This window comes from Ornithorhynchus anatinus, chromosome 1 (genome assembly GCF_004115215.2).
Source record: "Ornithorhynchus anatinus isolate Pmale09 chromosome 1, mOrnAna1.pri.v4, whole genome shotgun sequence".
Lineage (NCBI taxonomy): Eukaryota > Metazoa > Chordata > Mammalia > Monotremata > Ornithorhynchidae > Ornithorhynchus > Ornithorhynchus anatinus.
The window spans coordinates 88,257,021-88,275,413 of NC_041728.1; the positions used below are offsets into that span (position 1 = coordinate 88,257,021).

General features: G+C 40.1%; 1 non-coding gene across 1 annotated transcript; it reads right to left on the reverse strand.

Annotated features, from left to right (window-relative positions):
* Positions 1 to 216: 216 nt before the first annotated feature.
* On the reverse strand, positions 217 to 335 carry LOC114815467. The gene has a single exon (XR_003763254.1). It is a non-coding gene; the product is annotated as a 5S ribosomal RNA (ribosomal RNA).
* Positions 336 to 18,393: the final 18,058 nt, after the last annotated feature.

Genomic DNA, 18,393 nt, shown 5'->3' on the forward strand with positions numbered 1-18,393 from the left:
CTGTTCTAAGCGCTGGGGTAGACATAGGGGAATCAGGTTGTCCCACATGGGGCTCACAGTCTTAATCCCCATTTTACAGATGAGGTAACTGAGGCCCAGAGAAGTTAAGTGACTTGCCCACAGTCACACAGCTGACAAGTGGCCGAGCCGGGATTCGAACTCATGACCTCTGACTCCAAGGCCCGTGCTCTTTCCACTGAGCCACGCTGCTTCTCAAGCCTACAGCACCCGGTATTCCCAGGCGGTCTCCCATCCAAGTACTAACCAGGCCCGACCCTGCTTAGCTTCCGAGATCAGACGGGATCGGGCGCGTTCAGGGTGGTATGGATTTATTTGTATTCACCCTAGCACTTAGTTCAGTGCCTGCACAAAATAAGCACTTAAGTACCACAATTATTAATTATCATTATTATTATTAGGTACAAGTAATTGGGTACAAGCTGACCCACATGGGGCTCACAGTCTTAATCCCCATTTAATAGACCAGGTAACTGAGGCACAGAGAAGTGAAGCAACTTGTCTAAGGTCACACAGGAGACAAGTGACAGAGCTGGGATTAGATTCCAGGTCCTTCTGACTCCTAGGCTATGACACTTCTACTTTATGACTTTACTACTTCTGCTTTACTATTTCTGGTTCTAACACCCACAACCAACACCATTACTGGGCCCATCCACAGTTTGCAATTCCCACCTTCCAGGGCCACTTCCTACCTTTCTAAACCAAAGGACTGAGCTAGACTGGATAAATTGGGAGAGGGAAGACAGGGGTGCAATAATAGTACTAGTAAACATCTACTATTTACGTTGTAAAAGCAGCATAGCCTAATGGATAGAGCACAGGCCCGAGAGTAGGAAGGATCTGGGTTATAATTCCAGGTCCACCACTTGTTTGCTGTGTGACCTTGGACCAGTACTTAACTTCTCTGAGCCCCAGTTACCTCATCTGTAAAATGAGTATAAAGACTGAGCCCCATGTTAGATTGTGTTCAACCCAATTTGCTTGCATCTACTGTAGTGCTTAATACAGCGCCTAGTACATAGTAAGTGTTTAACAAATATCATTATTATTATTATTCATTCAATCATATGTGTTGAGTGCTTATAATAATGTTGGCATTTGTTAAGCACTTACTATGTGCAGAACACTGTTCTAAGCGCTGGGGTAGACACAGGGGAATCAGGTTGTCCCACGTGGGGCTCACAGTCTTCATCCCCATTTTACAGATGAGGTAACTAAGGCACAGAGAAGTGAAGTGACTTGCCCACAGTCACACAGCTGACAAGTGGCAGAGCTGGGATTCGAACTCATGACCTCTGACTCCCAAGCCCTTGCTCTTTCCACTGAGCCATGCTGCTTCTCTAAAGATGTGCAGAGCACTGTACTAAGTGTTTGGAAAGTACAATTCAGAAATAAAGAGAGATAATCCCTGCCCAGACCGGGCTTGTAGTCTAGAATTATTACAATACCCTGTCCAAAGCACTAGGAAAAGGCATATAGATGCTGGCCCTCAAGGAGTTCACAAAGATGAAACCCACAACAGAAAAACAGCAGTGAAAGATAGAGACAAGAATAAATGCCACTGGAATTCAAATTCCATGTTTCTTCCTAATCAGGCAGGGCTATTTGGAGGCCAAAAGTCACAAAGACAACTGACACAGCCACCCCAACCCTGATTTCCTTAAAAGTGGACAGATTTCTTCCTGCAGCCTTGTCCCCACCCCCCTACAGTGGAGAGAGCAGGATGGGGCCTGACCTCAAGAGACATGGTGGCTCAACAGTGTCCCGTGGGTGGTGGAGCTTGCACTCCAGTATCAAGAAAAAGGAGGGCTACCTCTCACTGTCACTTCACCTTCGCCTTACTGCAGTGGATGGGGGAGCACAGGATGCAGTATGGAGAGGAAGCTAGTGAAGGGACCGGATTTTCAGTAGATTTATCCCCTCCAAATAACTAATAATAATAATAATAATGTTGGTATTTGTTAAGCGCTTACTATGTGCAGAGCACTGTTCTAAGTGCTGGGGTAGACACAGGGGAATCAGGTTGTCCCACATGGGGCTCACAGTCTTAATCCCCATTTTACAGATGAGGGAACTGAGGCACAGAGAAGTTAAGTGACTTGCCCACAGTCACACAGCTGACAAGCGGCAGAGCTGGGATTTGAACCCATGACCTTTGACTCCAAAGCCCGTGCTCTTTCCACTGATCCATGCTGCTTCTCCAGCATGGACCTAAGCATGGACCCTGTCCAGTTAATCTTAGATAATGAGCCCCTCGATGGACAGGGCCAGGCCCATTTCCCACCAGGGTATTCTCCCCCAGGGTTTAGGACTGTAATCTGTACTGGCAAGTAGACTTCCATATCAAGTAGTAGACTTCCATATCAAGTAGTATTTTCCACTGGTAAGTGCCTATACATAACAGTACCACTATTACTATTACTAATCATTGTGGTATTTGTTAAATGTTTACTTGGTTCCCAGCACTATACTAAGCCCCGGAATTGACCCAATATAAACAGATTGGACACTGTTCGTGATCTACACAGGACTCACAGTCTAAGTAAGAGGGAGAACAGGTATGCTTCCCCAAACATATGAGATGAGCACACTGAGGCATAGATAAGTGTTACTTCCCCAAGCAAGTGAGGCTTGGCTTAGAATACAGGTCTTCTGACACCCAGGCTTATGCTCTTCCCACTAGGCCAAGCTATTTCTCTGAGCTCCTTTCCCACCGGATGTCCTCTCTTGGTGATACTTCTTAGGTAATGAATTTGTAGAGAACTTTATTCCTAATTAAGCAATTTCTGCTAGCCTGCTTCAGTGGTGTACAAAAATAAATCTGAGGCAGGCCTAACTCTTGGCCAATTGGAATTTTACTATTTTCTCTTTGCCCAGCATTCTGGATAATACAACTTTTACTGCAATTACTTGCCCTTTGATCTTGCTAGATGTGGGCTCCTCTTGGCAGCTGGATACCAGAGTCTGATAATCAAGATGAGGGTTGAAGAGGTTAATGGAAACAAGAGATAGTATGGGGAGTAGGGGATGAGGAGTTTAGTCAGATTTGAATGAAAAGGATTTGTTGTGGAGAGATTAGGGATTTCCCCACCCTAGTGATGAACTCATGATTTTGTAACCATTACTTTTGTATACTCATGGAGCTTCAATTTTAAACATAAATATTGAACCTGATTATTGAATCATACTGAACAAATGTTGACAAAAATGTATGCAATCAGATTATATTTACCAAAACTCATTCTCGGATATATTCAAAATACACTAATATTAATGTACTATAGAAATTATGTGGTTTAATTTTTTTTAATGCATACAATTTGGTAAAAAGAGAAATTTGGACCAAATACTACACCAATAAATTGAAAAGCAGCATGGCCTAATGGATAGATCATGGGCCTGGGAGTCAGAAGGACCTGAGTACTAAACCTGGCTCTTCCAGTTGCCTGCAGTGTGCCACTGGGCAAATTACTTCACTTCTCTGTGCCTCAATTACCACATCCACAAAATGGGGATTAAGACTGTAAGGCCCAAGTGGGGCAGGGACTGTGCCCATCCTGATTACCTTGTATCTACTCCAGTGCTAAGAATAGTGACTGACACATAGTAAGTGCTTAACAAATACAATTAAAAAAAAACATTAAAAAACCCTATTTCTACTATCAACTCATTAATAGCACCATTTTGTGATCACTAGAAAAGGCAATAATGTCCTGTCTTGGTGACTTCATGTGTAAAAGAGGGTATTAGTAGTTCTATAGCATCTGGGTAGAGAGAGTATGACTGAATAAATGCCCATGAAGTATTTTGGAAACTTTGACAGAACTCCCCATTTTAACATCAATTGCAAATCAACCAAATCTCTAGTGCCCAAATAACTTCCTACAATTATTTAATTTTAGATATTTTTTTCTAAACCCAAAACTTGAGTTTTAAAGTTAACTATTAGGCTGTATAGTTAACTATCCTCTCTCAGGAATGTGGAAGCCAAAATTGGAAAAGGAAAACTTCCAAGGAATATGGCAGCTTGACTGATTAACTTCTGCTTAACTCTTTGAGTTGTTACTGAAAAAGTTGTTAAAAAACATAATTTCTATCTAAGCACTAACAGAACATGGCATAATATGGGACCAGCAGCTCACACCACATGAAGGGAAAGGTTGCAAATCACCATTCTGACTGCAGAGGCAACAAGGTCTACTGGTGAATACTCCACCCCTTAAGCATGGAATTTTTCACCTGAGTTGTAATAAATGCTTCAGTTTTTTTGTGACCATAAATATCCCATTAACAGTTTCAGAAAAATGTGTGTTGGGGAAGGAATGAAGGTACATTGATTCATTCATTGATTTAATTGGATTTATTGAGCGCTTACTATGTTCAGAGCTCTGTACTAAGCATATTACTATCACTGTAAACCACAAAAAACAGATCATGTTTAATGTCCCATTTCAGTTTGGGAGGAGTAACCAAGGAGAAATGAAGACCTTTCTTTGTGTGCAGTAGCAACTCTCTATGCATGAGAATGGAAGGTAGGTATTTACCAGCCACCCTAAATCTTCAGATGCTTCTTCCAGGGGGCACTCCAGACAGCAAAGAGCATCTGGTATTTAGTCATGCATTTTGTTAGATTCTTTGGATCAATGATAAAGGTAAGGACCATTTTTATAAGTTGAAAGTACAGAGCTTTAGAGCAACAGGACTAGGGATATATTAAAATTACATTTTAAGGGCAAGATTCATAATCATATAGTATGAGCCACAGGAATTTATATTGAGCTTAGAGTGACTCCCAATTGGCATTCAAAATAAATTAAAAAAACTCCAGAGTATAAGCTTTTGGCATCTCCACCAATTGTCCCCTATTACTTAATTTGCCCACATCCACTAATTCTCTCTGGCCCATATTCAACATGGAGGAATTTAGCATTTCCCTTTCTTCAAACCAAAATTGTATTTCACATCCAAGTCACATCAGTTTCTACTAAATATGATTCATATATGATAAAACAGCATGTTTGCCCTGCTATATTTTTGCATTAGTCATTGTCTCTCTAGGGTTTAATTATAAACATTTCTGACAAATTTTTTCAAAGAAACTTGTAACGGGAAATGTTAAAAGAAAACTCCCTTCAATCCAACCTTATGGCTCAGTTCTAGGACAGGCTTCAAAATCTTTATGACAAAATAGTTCTTAGGGGAACAAATGATCAAAAAGGTTAGGAAGGATGAAATGAGGGCAATTTTGTAAGTCTGCATACTGTAGGTCCAAGATTATTCAGTACTCGTACTTTCAGGGTATGCAAGGTCAACCTGGTCTGGATCCAAGAGAAGCAGCTTGACCTAGTGAAAATGAGCACAGGACTGTGAGTCAAAGGACCTGGGTTCTAATCCCTGCTGTGCCACATTCCTGCTGCGTGACCTTGGGCTAGCCACTTAATTTCTCTGTGTCTTAGTTTCCTTATTGGCAAAGTGGAATTCAATAGGGATTCTCCTTCCTATTTAACCTCTGAATCCCATGTGAGACTTGATTACCTTGTATCTATCCCAGCGCTTGATACAGTGATGACGTACAGCAAGTACTTAGCAAAACCCACTATTGTTATGATAATAATACTAATAAGCCTACAAATCAACCCATAAGGCTAATATATTATTCTTTCTATAATCGAAACTTGGAATGGGTGGGATTTTACCACATTGTATAAATACTCATCTTGTGAAAGAAATATGGTGTGTAAGGTTTCTAGGAAAGCTTAAGTGTTATCATTCCCTGCAAGCAGTAAGAAATAACCTTTATCCCTTAGGCACCTTTCTATATGGAAATCAAACTATTTCTAAAGCTAATATGTGAGAAATACTACTGAGCCTTTATTGACCAAGTGATCAATAGCTGCTCTACTATTAATACCATTTATATTATGCAGCCACCAGACCTGAGCTTAGTATTCAGAACCTAATGAAATTTAAACCACAACCTTAATGCACTCATTTTACCATCTTCAGCTGCAGTATGAGGAATATGAAAGCATTATCTTTTAGTTTTGAAACTTCTGATCTATAACAAATTTGCAGGAATTATTTTGTTAGATATGCTAACTGAAAATGTCAATAGGCTATAATTCAGAAAGATGAGAATCAGACCAATACATATATTAGATATTCTACTATAAGTTAGGAGTTGACATACCTGCAAAGGATATAATAATCAAGAAATGACTGATGGGTAAGTGGCAATGTGTACTTGTAGATTTCAGAGAAGAGGTGAGGCCTTGATGTTTTCTGCAGGTGCAAAATTAGATTTTGTAGGCTTCTATATCTCCCAATCAATCCCAAATCTACTGTATTCTCCAAAGTGCTCTGTACAGTGCTCTTCACACAGTAAGCATTCAATAAATCACCACCATCATCAATGGTATTTATTGAGCTCTTACTTTCATTCATTCATTCAATCATATTTATTGACCTCTTACTATGTACAGAGCACTATACCAAGCACTTGTGAAAGTACAGTACACTATAATGCAGAGCACCATACTAATTGCTTGGGAGAGTACAGTACCATAGAGTTAATAATAATAATAATGTTGGTATTTGTTAAGCACTTACTATGTGCAGAGCACTGTTCTAAGCACTGGGGTAGACATAGGGGAATCAGGTTGTGCCACATGGGGCTCACAGTCTTAATCCTCATTTTACAGATGAGGTAAATGAGACCCAGAGAAGTTGTGACTTGCCCACAGTCACACAGCTGACAAGTGGCAGAGCAGGGATTAGAACTCATGACCTCTGACTCCAAAGCCCGTGCTTTTTCCACTGAGCCACGCTGCTTCTCTTGGTTGGCAAGCCCGCAACAAGCTTGTAATCTAGAGTGGGAGATATCCTAATATTGATTGATTACTTCTAATTTACCTATCCATCGCACATATTTATTCTACAGTCGATTAATATGAGGGCTGTTACTCTTGTACTCAAGTACTGTTGTTACTTGTACTCTTTTGTAATGAGACCTATCAGATGTGTACAATTAAATGTATTCCTCCTTTCAATTCTTACAAAAAGTATTTGACATGATTGTCTTCCCCTGACCTAAAGAATCCCACTGAAATTTGTGGTATCTGCTGAAGTGTTTTATTCTTAAGGTAAAATATCCTCCCAGACCAAGAGGCATGTGAGAGGAATTCACAGATGTTTGACCCATTTAAAAATATTCACCTTTATCAGTTGAGCTCACTGTGGGAGGGATTGTCACTGTTCAATGTCGTATTGTACTTTCCCAAGCACTTAGTACAGTGGTCTGCACATAGTATGCACTTAATAAATATGATTGAATGAATGAATCAGTTTCCCACTCATACTAACAATGAGCATTTGATCATGGATAACTCATAATGGGGTTTGAAGTACCCACCTAAATATGAAAATACCATCAATAACTAATAATAATAATAGCAATGGTGTTTATTTATTATTAATAATTAATATTCATTAATAATAATGGCAAGCACTGTTCTAAGCACTAGGGTAGATACAAGTTAATCAGGCTGTCCCACGTGGGGCTCACAGTCTTAATCCCCAATTTTACAGATGAAGTAACTGAGGCACAGAGAAGTTAAGTGATTTGCCCAAAGTCACACAGCTGACAAGTCAACCTCTGACTCCTGAGCTGATGCTCTTTCCACTAATCCATGCTGCTTCTCATAATAAAATCCAAAGAAACATCTGTCATCGGCTGCCGTGGTTTTAACTGAAGATCTGTGGCAGCTATTCCTTTGGTCTATTTCAGAAACTTCTAGATTAAATAAAGCTTCTTTTCTTATAAAATGTTTGCTGGTTGTGCTACTAAGACCATAAAATGGCTGGATAAATCCTAAAATCAGTGGATTACCTCTGGTGTATATTTAGACTGCTGAATTTTTCATCAGAACAATTCCGTAAAATGAGTTTTCATTGGTATTTTTAGAACACGGTTACCGAAAACTTCCTGGGGAGATACTGTGTGGTCTTTGTACTGTCCTTTTATCCCTGCAAGGGATAAGTACAATCTATTCTTTTGGATTAATTTACTCAGTGTGGATCTCACTTTCCAAGATGTTGATAGCTGTTTCATCAGTAACCCACAGGGCCGCTAATATGAATGAACTGAGTCATTCGAGCTGGGTTTCATTAATTTCCAGGCAAGATATTTTTTCTTTATCATGAGTTTCAGTCATCTAGAGTTTCCCAGCTGGAACTGCACTTGCCCACACACACATTCACTTTAAAGATTTCATCTGCGTCTCAATTTGTAGCTCTGCCCACTCTTCACCTATTTTTGAGAGCTACTGATCTAGTTATGTGATGAATGCAAGTTTATGCCATATGTACTTGCCATACGCACTTTGCCCAAGAGCTTAATTTAATTATCAGGATGCAGCTATATTGCTAACATACTTCTGCTATGGACATCGAGTGTTCAGACTGTCATACCGAATAATAGGCTCCAAACTAATCTCCCACGTAAGCTTCATTAAAGCATATGGTGATTATTCTCATGGAATAATATTTTGTAATCTGACAAACAAGAACTGAGTCATGTCTTAACCATCTTGCTCAAATATTGTTTTATATACCAACACCAATATATATGTTTTTGCAAAGAGCTTCCTGCTGCAACTACTGTCAACCAAAAAAGAGACTTCAGCTAGCGTGTCAAAACTGAATAGGAACAACAGTAGCCCAGTCTCACTGGATAAAGTCAGAATCTCATTAAGTGATATTGAGGTTTTATCATTTGTTTCTTGTGTACATGTGTCTTGACGCGTGAAGTCACTTTCTCTAGGATCTAGGTAAATCCCTGGAAGTAAGGGATAAAGCTCTCCATTTCCCAACAAACATCTTTCTGGTTTTCCATAGTATGCTTCACCTAAAGCATAGCAGGTCAGTTTCATTATGACTGCATTTCAGTTAATAGCATTTCTAAGTAATTTGGCCTTAAAATACTCTCTAGCCATAAAGTCCTGGACAATCATACCAAAAAATCAAAATTCACCTGAAATATACATATCACTGGGCAAATCACATTGTTCAGGGCTACCACAATGAACCCATTTGGTCCCTCCACTGGGGTGAAATGATTTGTGGAAGACATATTGAGAAGCAGAGTTTCGAGAAATGGAAAGGAGATAAGTTGGTGGTTCAACACAGGGTATGAACCTGTAAAGAACTATCATAATGAAAGACAGGAAGAAGAGAGTAGCACTGGGAAACTTTTCAAAGTTTCATTGAATCCAACTCAAATCCTAGGATGAGTGGTGGTATCTCTCTTCTCACGCCCGGCTTCCTTCACTCTCCAATGTTCTTTTCCAGGGCAAGGAAGTCCTTCTGCTTCATTTCAACTGACATAAATCTTGCTGCTAGGATACTGTTTTGCTAACAGATATAATTTAAACCTCTGGTCCCTGGGCAATATTATGCCTATTTTAATGTTTCTGATATTTTTCTTTATCTATTAGGCTGCATAAACAACACTTAGTACAATGATCTGCCTACAGTAAGCTCTCAATAAATACCATCGAAAGATTGAAAAAAAGGGGTTTTGACACACTCCTAGACCTCATCTGAGGGTTCGGATTAATTTTCCATAATCACCTCTTCCTTTAAATGAACTTTACAGAGGAAAAGCAGTGGTAAAAAAAAGGAAAGCAAAAGAGAAAAATTAATTATGAAAAATGAAGGAAGGGTTGGAAAAATAAGCCTGGTTTCAAAACTCCCTTTCCCTCTATTCAAAAGCACCTTCAGGGTGCTAAACCACCTTTCAATTATCATACTTAATTTTATTAAAAGAATATTCTGATTTAAAAAAAAAAACAGATTTGTCTCAAGTATGGTTTAAAATATTTCTGCTTCACTAAACCTATCTTATAGTTCCTGCACCAGAAGATTCCTTTTTCAGCTTCCTGCTGCCCTGAATATTAGTTCTTAATTAGTTCTAAGAAAACCTTTCTCTACTCTTTCTTCCTGTTCTGGTTTACTAGTTTTTGCTTGGCCCCAGTCCTTATATTATTGGCAGGAAAAATTTAACTTTAATGCGGGTCAGAAGTAGAACGTCAAACCTCTTGAACTTGGCCAACTTCTCCGGTTAGATCTCATCTGCCGCATACGGCTATAAAGCTTAACAATTCAATGAACAAGGTGGAGTAAGGAGCAGACACTGCTATCACCTCCTTGCTGCACCAAAGCCTTGCGGAAACATCAGGAAAACAATGGAATGAACAAGTGAATTTTGTATAGTGCAGATAGGAATAATAATAATGGTGGTATTGTAGAACTAAGCACTGTTCTACACACTGGGGTAGATACAAGGAGATCAGGTTGTTCCACGTAGGTCTCACAGATGCAAGGCAGATGCTTCAGTGGAGAACCTAATGTATCATTTCCATTTAAGAAGCGGTGGGTTTATATTCTACGTAATGATAATAGTGGTATTTGTTAAGCACTTACTATATGCCAAATAATGTACTAATTTCTGGGCTAGAAACAAGATCATCAGGACCCACATGGGGCTCACAGTCTAAATAGGATGGAGAACTACCATTGCATCCCCATTTCCCAGATGAGAGAACTGAGGGACTCATTTGTATATATTTTTATTATCCTCTTTATTTTGTTAATGAGGTATACATCCCCTTGATTCTATTCATTGTGATTATGTTGTCTTGTTTTTGTCCATCTGTCTCCCCCAATTAGACTGTAAGCCCGTCACTGAGCAGGGATTGTCTCTATCTGTTGCCAAATTGTATGTTCCGAGCACTTAGTACAGTGCTCTGCACATAGTAAGCACTCAATAAATACCATTGAATGAATGAATGAAAGTTAAGTTGCCCAAAATGGTGGAGATGTTTTAGAATCCTGGTCCTCTGACACCTGTGCCCAGCCTCTTACCGCTAGGCCATGCTGCTTCCAATATGTTCAGAGTCTAAAATTCCTGAATTATGAATCATAAAAACTAAGATTTGGGTGGGGGGACCTCAGGGCTCAGTTGCAGACCGATGTCTGTAGAAAGATGAATGTCAGCCCTCCCCGATAGCCATTTTCTGATATTTTCTTACAAAGGGGTAGAACTCCCACAACCTATCTGTAACTCTTCAGATATTTTACCTCCCTGAAAGCTAAGAATTCCTTGCTATATTTAACTCCAATATATAATTTAAGGTATCCCTTAAGCTCTTTTCCTCTGGTTCATTTCTTAATTAGACATGGAGAACCACTAATACCCAACTTGCCTCCTCTAGACTCTAAGCTTCTTATGGGCAGGGAATGTGATGACCAACTCTTCTATTGCACCTAGTACAGTATTCTGCATACAGTAAGCATTCAATAAATATGATTGATTGATTGATTGATTGATTGATAATCAGGATTCTCAACATACTCTGCTTTACTCTGCCCCCATAAAGACCATTTGTCAGAAAAAAGGTCGAATTGTCAAGTCTCATAATAGTCAGTAGTGTTTATTGAGCACTTATTGTGTACATCACACTGTACTAAGCACTTGGGAGAGTACAATACAACAGAATTGGTAGACAAGTTCCCTGGCCACAATGAGCTTAGACAAAAATTGGGTTTTCTTCATTTGGTTGCTTGGGTCAGTGGAAAGAGCTCGGATTTGGGAGTGAGAGGTCATGGGTTCTAATCCCACCTCTGTCACTTGTCAGCTATGTGACCTTGAGCAAGTCACTTAACTTCTCTGTGCCTCAGTTACCTCATCTGTGAAATGGGGATGAAGACTGTAAACTCTACGTGGGACAAGCTGATTACCTTGTATCTACCTCAGCACTTGGAACAGTGCTTGGCACATAGTAAGCACTTACAAATACCAACATCATTATTATTATTATTTTGGATTGTACTTAGAATATCAAAATCAATTGTCCATTTTCTACTGAGTTTTTCATTGCACTTTATTGTTCAAAAGAAACAAAGAATAGGGCTTGGGGACAGATCTTCGTGCTAATACTTTATGGTTGATTATCATCATGTATCTTTGTTAAACTGTCATCTGTATTTAGACATACATACATGGCCATTTATTTGACAAGGTAGCCACCCATTTACCAGAGGGCAGGATATGAACAAAACATTGTAAAATAATAATATCTCCATGTTGTCTTTCTGTTTGGATGGGTTTAAATGTCTTTCAATTATCATTGTTGCCATAATTTATTCATCTAATTGAATCACACTAAAAATGACTTGTAAATCAAACTTGACATGATTCTTGAAAATATTTCTCTCTCATAGAAAGTAGAATTCTCTTATATCCTCAGGAGAGCACAATAGAGTAATTAGATTTTTTTTTTCAGTTTGAATTTTCCTTATAGCAAGAACATTTCCTAGAATGTACATAGTCTCAAATTTTCTGTACTATAGTTGTTTTTTTAAAAAAAATTATGAACAACAAGAGAGATCCCCCATTTTATATAGCTCACAAATCATCTCTACTAGGTCACATCATCATGAAAATATTTTCTTTAATATTTGATATCACTTAAGAAACTCTTGGCAAATCATTTCCTCTAAAAAGAGGCAGAGGTTTTTTAAAATACCATCTTAAACCCCTTTTTTCTTATCCAGAAGGCTTTTTTTTTCAAATCTGAGATGATGGTCAAAGAACAATGTAGATCTTAAAAATCATTTTTTTAATATGAAAGAAAATAAACACTTGCAAAGGGAGTAATAAGTAATAAGTAATAAGACATAAATTTCATACTGAGTCTATCTCATTAAATTTGCAGTGAATCCATCTTTCCCCCTATTTATCTCCACTCTCCTTTCATTATACCCCAAAATAACATCATTATTATTATACCCCACATGCTTCACTCCTACCTAACCAGTCTACTCACTGTGCCTAGTTCTCCTTTGTTTTTATGGTGTTTGTTAAGCTCTTACTGTGCAGCAGGCACTGTTCTCAGTGCTGAGGTGGATACAAGGTAATTGAGTTTGACATAGTCCCGACACACAGTCTTAATCCCCATTTTACAGATGAGGTAACTGAGGCACAGAGAAGTTAAGTGATTTGCCCAAGGTCCCACAGAAGACAGTAATAATAATAACTGTGGTATTTTTAAGCACTTACAGTGCCAAGCACTGTTCTAAGTGCTGGGATAGATACTAGGTAATGAGGTTATCCTACGTGGGGCTCACAGTCTTCATCCCCATTTTACAGATGAGGTAACTGAGGCACAGAGAAGTTAAATGGCTTGCCCAAGGTCACAGAGCAGACAAGTGGCAGAGCCAGGTTTAGGACCCAGGTCATTCTGATTCCCAGGCCCGTGCTCTATTCATTAGGCCACACTGCTTCTCCTCTGTCTCACTGCCCATCTCTTGCTCACACTCACCCTTTTCTCTGGAACTCCCTCCTTCTTCACATCCAGTAGACCACTGCTCTCCAGTCTTTCAGGCCTTTATGAAATCACATGTCTTTCAGAAGGTCATCACTGTTTAATCTCTCACTTCCTCATTCTATTTACACCCTTCCTGCCACTTGAGCACTTCTAGGTCATCTACTCCCAAATCCATTTAAATGTCTGACTTCCCCTACAGGCAGCCCTATCTGCTCCTTGAAGGCAGGCATCACATTTTACCAACTCTATTGCATGGTACTTTCCCAAACACTTGATACAACTGCTCTACACACTAAAAGCACTCAGTAAATAGCACTGACTGATACTCACACCCACTCTTATTGCACTTATGTACCTTTCTTTATACTCTCCTTTCCCTGTACTTGTAATTTATACTAGTGTCTGTCTCCCAGGTAGATTATAAACTCCTTGTGGGGATGGATCTTGTTTCCTACCTCTTTTGTTCTCACCAAGCACTTAGTAATGATAATAATAATAATGATGATGGCATTTGTTAAGCACTTACTATGTGCAAAGCACTGTTCTAAGCGCTGGGGTGATTAGGTTGTCCCATGTGGGGCTCACGGTCTTCATCTCCATTTTACAGATGAGGTAACTGAGGCACAGAGAAGTTAAGGGACTTGTCCAAAGTCACAGAGCTGACAAGCAGCAGAGCTGGGATTTGAACCCATGACGTCTGACTCTCAAGCCCCTGCTCTTTCCACTGAGTCACATTGCTTCTCACAGTACACTGCTCTGCTCGGAGTAGGTGCTCAGTAAGTACTACTGATTGATGGACTAATTCATCTCATATTAAATTTTACAGATAGTCTTTTTTCTCCCTTAAACAGTTACTTCCCTGGTTCAAGTATTCATCAATGCCCAGCTTGACTGCTGTACTAGCCTTCTGTCTGGTCTCCCTGACTCTGTTTTCTCACTTCTCCAGTCTACACTTGACTCTCTTGGTCAGATCACTATTCTAAAACATCATTCTGCACTTGTCTCTCCATTCCTTTAAAACCTCCATTGGTTTCCCAATCATCTTCACATCAAAATAAATTTCTGATTATTTTAAGGCAGGCCACTGATTCTTTTCTCTTCCTCCTTGACAGTCCCTGTTCCAACTCGCCTCATTCTTTTGCCTTCTTCTTAGGGTATGAGCCTTTTTTCCTGCCTGGAACTTTCTCCTCTTCCAAATCTTCCAGCCCACCCCTCTCCTCATTTTCAAAGTCCTTCTTAATTCCTACCTCCTCCAAGAAGCTTTTCTCCATTGTTTTCTTCTTTTTCCCAGGTCACCTCTCCCCACTATTTTCTCAGCACTTTTTCTTCTGTGGATCTATTCTTTTTCCACTTTAACCTCATATGAACCTGGCACCATTTCCTCCCTAACTACACTCTCCTGCTCCCAATATCTTCTATTAAATAATCTAACTTTACCACATTCTTTTCATTTAGGCAATTTTTGAGAATATCTGTCATACCACAGCTTCTCTTTTCATTTTCTTGTCATAAGCGGCATTTATAGTAGATTTAAAGCAACTAAGGCATTTAGCTGTTCCATATTTAAATAGTACTCTTGTCACATTCACAGCTTGTACCTGTTTTTTAATTCCTACCTGAGAGCATGTTGCATATCATCACTTGTAATCGACTCAGTCCTCACAAACCGCAAGACTGTAAGTTCCTTAAGAGTAGGGATAATGTCTTCAAACAATTTGTACTCCGCCAAGTGCTTAGTACAGTGTTCCTCATACAACAGGGAGTCATTAAGCAGTATTGATGATGGCACAACTAATTATTTGTACATAACACCATTTATAAATGAGCAAGGAAGACTCTTTCACACCCTATGGTGCTGGTGCTTCAAAAACTTTCTCTATTCCTCTAGAATTTTCCCTCTTAAAAGCATACTGTCTTACAGATATTTGCTACCATTTACCAAACTTTTCCTATGAATTAGTTCAGAGCTTGTAAGAGGGTCCTATTTTGCACCAAGGTTAAGTGGACTCAAGTAGCCATTTTACTGCACAATTTATTTTTCTAACTTTATCTTTATGGAAAGAAAAAAATGCATATAACCCTTTATGTACCCCTTTGTTTTTCACAACCAAACCAGAAAGAACTCTATCAGTCTATTACTAGATGTGTCCTGAGAGTTACATTTAGTGCACTAGCTTTAAAACCTCACTTACCAACAGAAGGGGATTTTTGCTGTGGGAAGGAATAAGGACAAGACAAAAGAAAGGAGGTGTTGGGAATATTGGCCGAAATCTGGGATGGTATCCTAAAAAAGAGTTAAGATCAGTTACATGCCAGCCATTTTAGTAAACAAATCATAATTATTATTATTTTGGTATTTTTTTAGTGCTTTCCACTGGCCAAGCACTGGGGTAGCTCCAGTATAAGCAGATTAGGAAGAATTCTTATTCCACATGGGGCTCCCACTATGAGTAGGAGGAAACACAGGTAACTATTCCCATTTTATCGATCAGGAAATTGAAATACAGAGAAGTTAAGGTCACACAGCAGGCAAGTGACAGGGCTGGGATTAGAATAATAATAATAATGTTGTTATTTGTTAAGCACTTACTATGTGTCGAGCACTGTTCTAAGGACTGGGATAGATACAAGCTAATCAGGTTGTCCCACGTGAGGCTCACAGTCTTAATCCCCATTTTACAGATGAGGCTGCTGAGGAATCAAGAAATTAAGTGGCATGCCCAAAGTCACACAGCTGACAGGTGGCAGAGCAGGGATTAGAACCCACAACCTCTGACTCCTAAGCCCGTGCTCTTAACCCTGGTCTCCTGACTCCCACGCCACAGTTTTTTCACCCTCCAGTTTTGTCTTCAAACCACTTACTGTGCACAGAGCAATGTAATAAGCACTTAGGAGAGTACATTTCAACAGAGTTGATAGACCAGTTCCCTGCCCACAGTGAAATTACAGTCTACAAGGGGAACTCTGTTCTCCTCCATCCTCATCCCAGAGATCCCTAAAGTTCCAAATCATGACTCCCCTCACCACTGTCCTTCCAAAGCCTGCTCCAGCAATGACCTCTACTGCCCAGGAACGTCCTGACACCACGGACCTTGCCACCTTGGGGCAGAGCCACTGAGTCACAGGCTCAAGGCCAACCTTGCTCCTCCAGGTCCGCTGATCTCACTCACACTGGCCTGAGCAGGAGCTGTAGTGGTGGAGGAGGAAGTAGGAGAAGAGACCCTACTGTCCTCCTTCTGGTAATAACAGTAGCAATAGTATTTATCAAGTGCTGATTGTGTGCAGAACACTGCACTGAATGCTGGGAAAGAGTACACAGGTGGGAATTAGACACGGACCCTGTCACTTTAAGGGTTCACAATCTATGAATATTGGTGGGGGGAAGGGACTGGAGTCAGACACATCAGGAACAATGAAACAATAAAACAGCATAAAAGACAAGAACAAATAAACAATAAAAATTAATGTGAAAGTTAATAAGGAGCTGTGGTTAGAGGAATGGAATTTCAGTCTCCTTGTGATTTAGAGTCCACCGTATACCTGTAGCCACAGCAAGGTCTATTGTAGTCACTAGCCTTTGAAGGTATAAGAGGCCTCCTGCTGAAGGTGCTGTTCTTTTAGACAGCATGCTAGGGGCAGAGGGTTCACTCGGCCATGATGGGGGCTTCAAGAGCACATAGGGAGACAAAGCTGTAGCTACCGGATGCTTCATTCAGCTGCGGAGAAGAGGGGCCGAGAAGGTTCAGCAGTGGCTGGGAAAGCACAGTAGGGTGACATTTAAGCTACGGCATGTTTCGCTCAACCAAGGTGAAGAGGGGCAGTGACTTTTTTCCCTGGCCCTGAAGGCACAGAGCAAGCCAGAGGAAGGAAGTACAGAGGGAGCAGATAACTGAAGAGGTTGCAATTACCAGATGTGTCATTCATGTCCAGAAGCCTGCAGAACCAAGGATGACTGAATGAGGATAGATGGGGCAAAAGTACTTTTCTGGCAAATTAGAACTAGCAGACATTTTTAAAATGGTGGGGATTAGAAAAGAAGTGACTTTCAGCTTGGGTGCTAAATCTCAAGGATCAGAGTCCCCTTTAAATAGTTCCTGACTGGACTCTTTTCACTTCAACATCATCCTGAGCGCCACCATTTCCATGAATCTTCTCTTCCCCTAGAGAGGAATGAAACTAATAATCAGAAAAGGGAATTCCCTGGAGCTGAGGTAGGCTTTCTTACATAACAGTTTCTTTTCTTTCCCTTCCTGCATTGCTCCATGTAACTCTGCTGCTTTATAAAAGGAAAATCTGGATGATCTCTCAAAAGGGATTTCCCTTAGATGAGCTGGATTATTCAGCCTGTCCTCCAGCTATAGGTCAGGTTGTCTTAAAGGGCCAAGTTTCCACTCTACCATGTGCATGTTATCTTGGATAGGATGACAAGGGAGAGTTGATTCTCTCAGTAAAGTCATGGAACCCTTGTGCTGTGCAAAGTTCTTTGAATCTCATCCCAAACGATGGAACTGCTGGAGAATTTTCATAGTGGACAGAGGTTTACCAAGGTTTAGGCCTTTTCAGATGGCAAATGAACTAATCTTAAACAGATAGTCATGAAATATCTCCACAGAATAATAATAATGATTATGATATTTGTTAAGAGCTATGTGCCAGGCACTGTTCTAAGCAGTAGGGACTGGGGTGGGGGTGGGGGGATACAAGGCAATCAGGTTGTCCCACGTGGGGCTCACAGTTTTTAATTCCCATTTTACAAATGAGGTAACTGAGGCATAGAGAAATTAAGTGACTTGCCCAAAGTCACAAAGTGGGCAAGTGGAGGAACTGAGATTAGAACCCATGACCTCTGACTCTCAAACCCATGCTTTTTCCCCTGAGCCATGCTGCTTCTCTAGACAAACTTTTCATATGAATCAGTTCAGAGCTTGTAAGAAGGTCCTATTTTGCACCATGATTAAGTGGACTCAAGTGGCCATTTTACTGA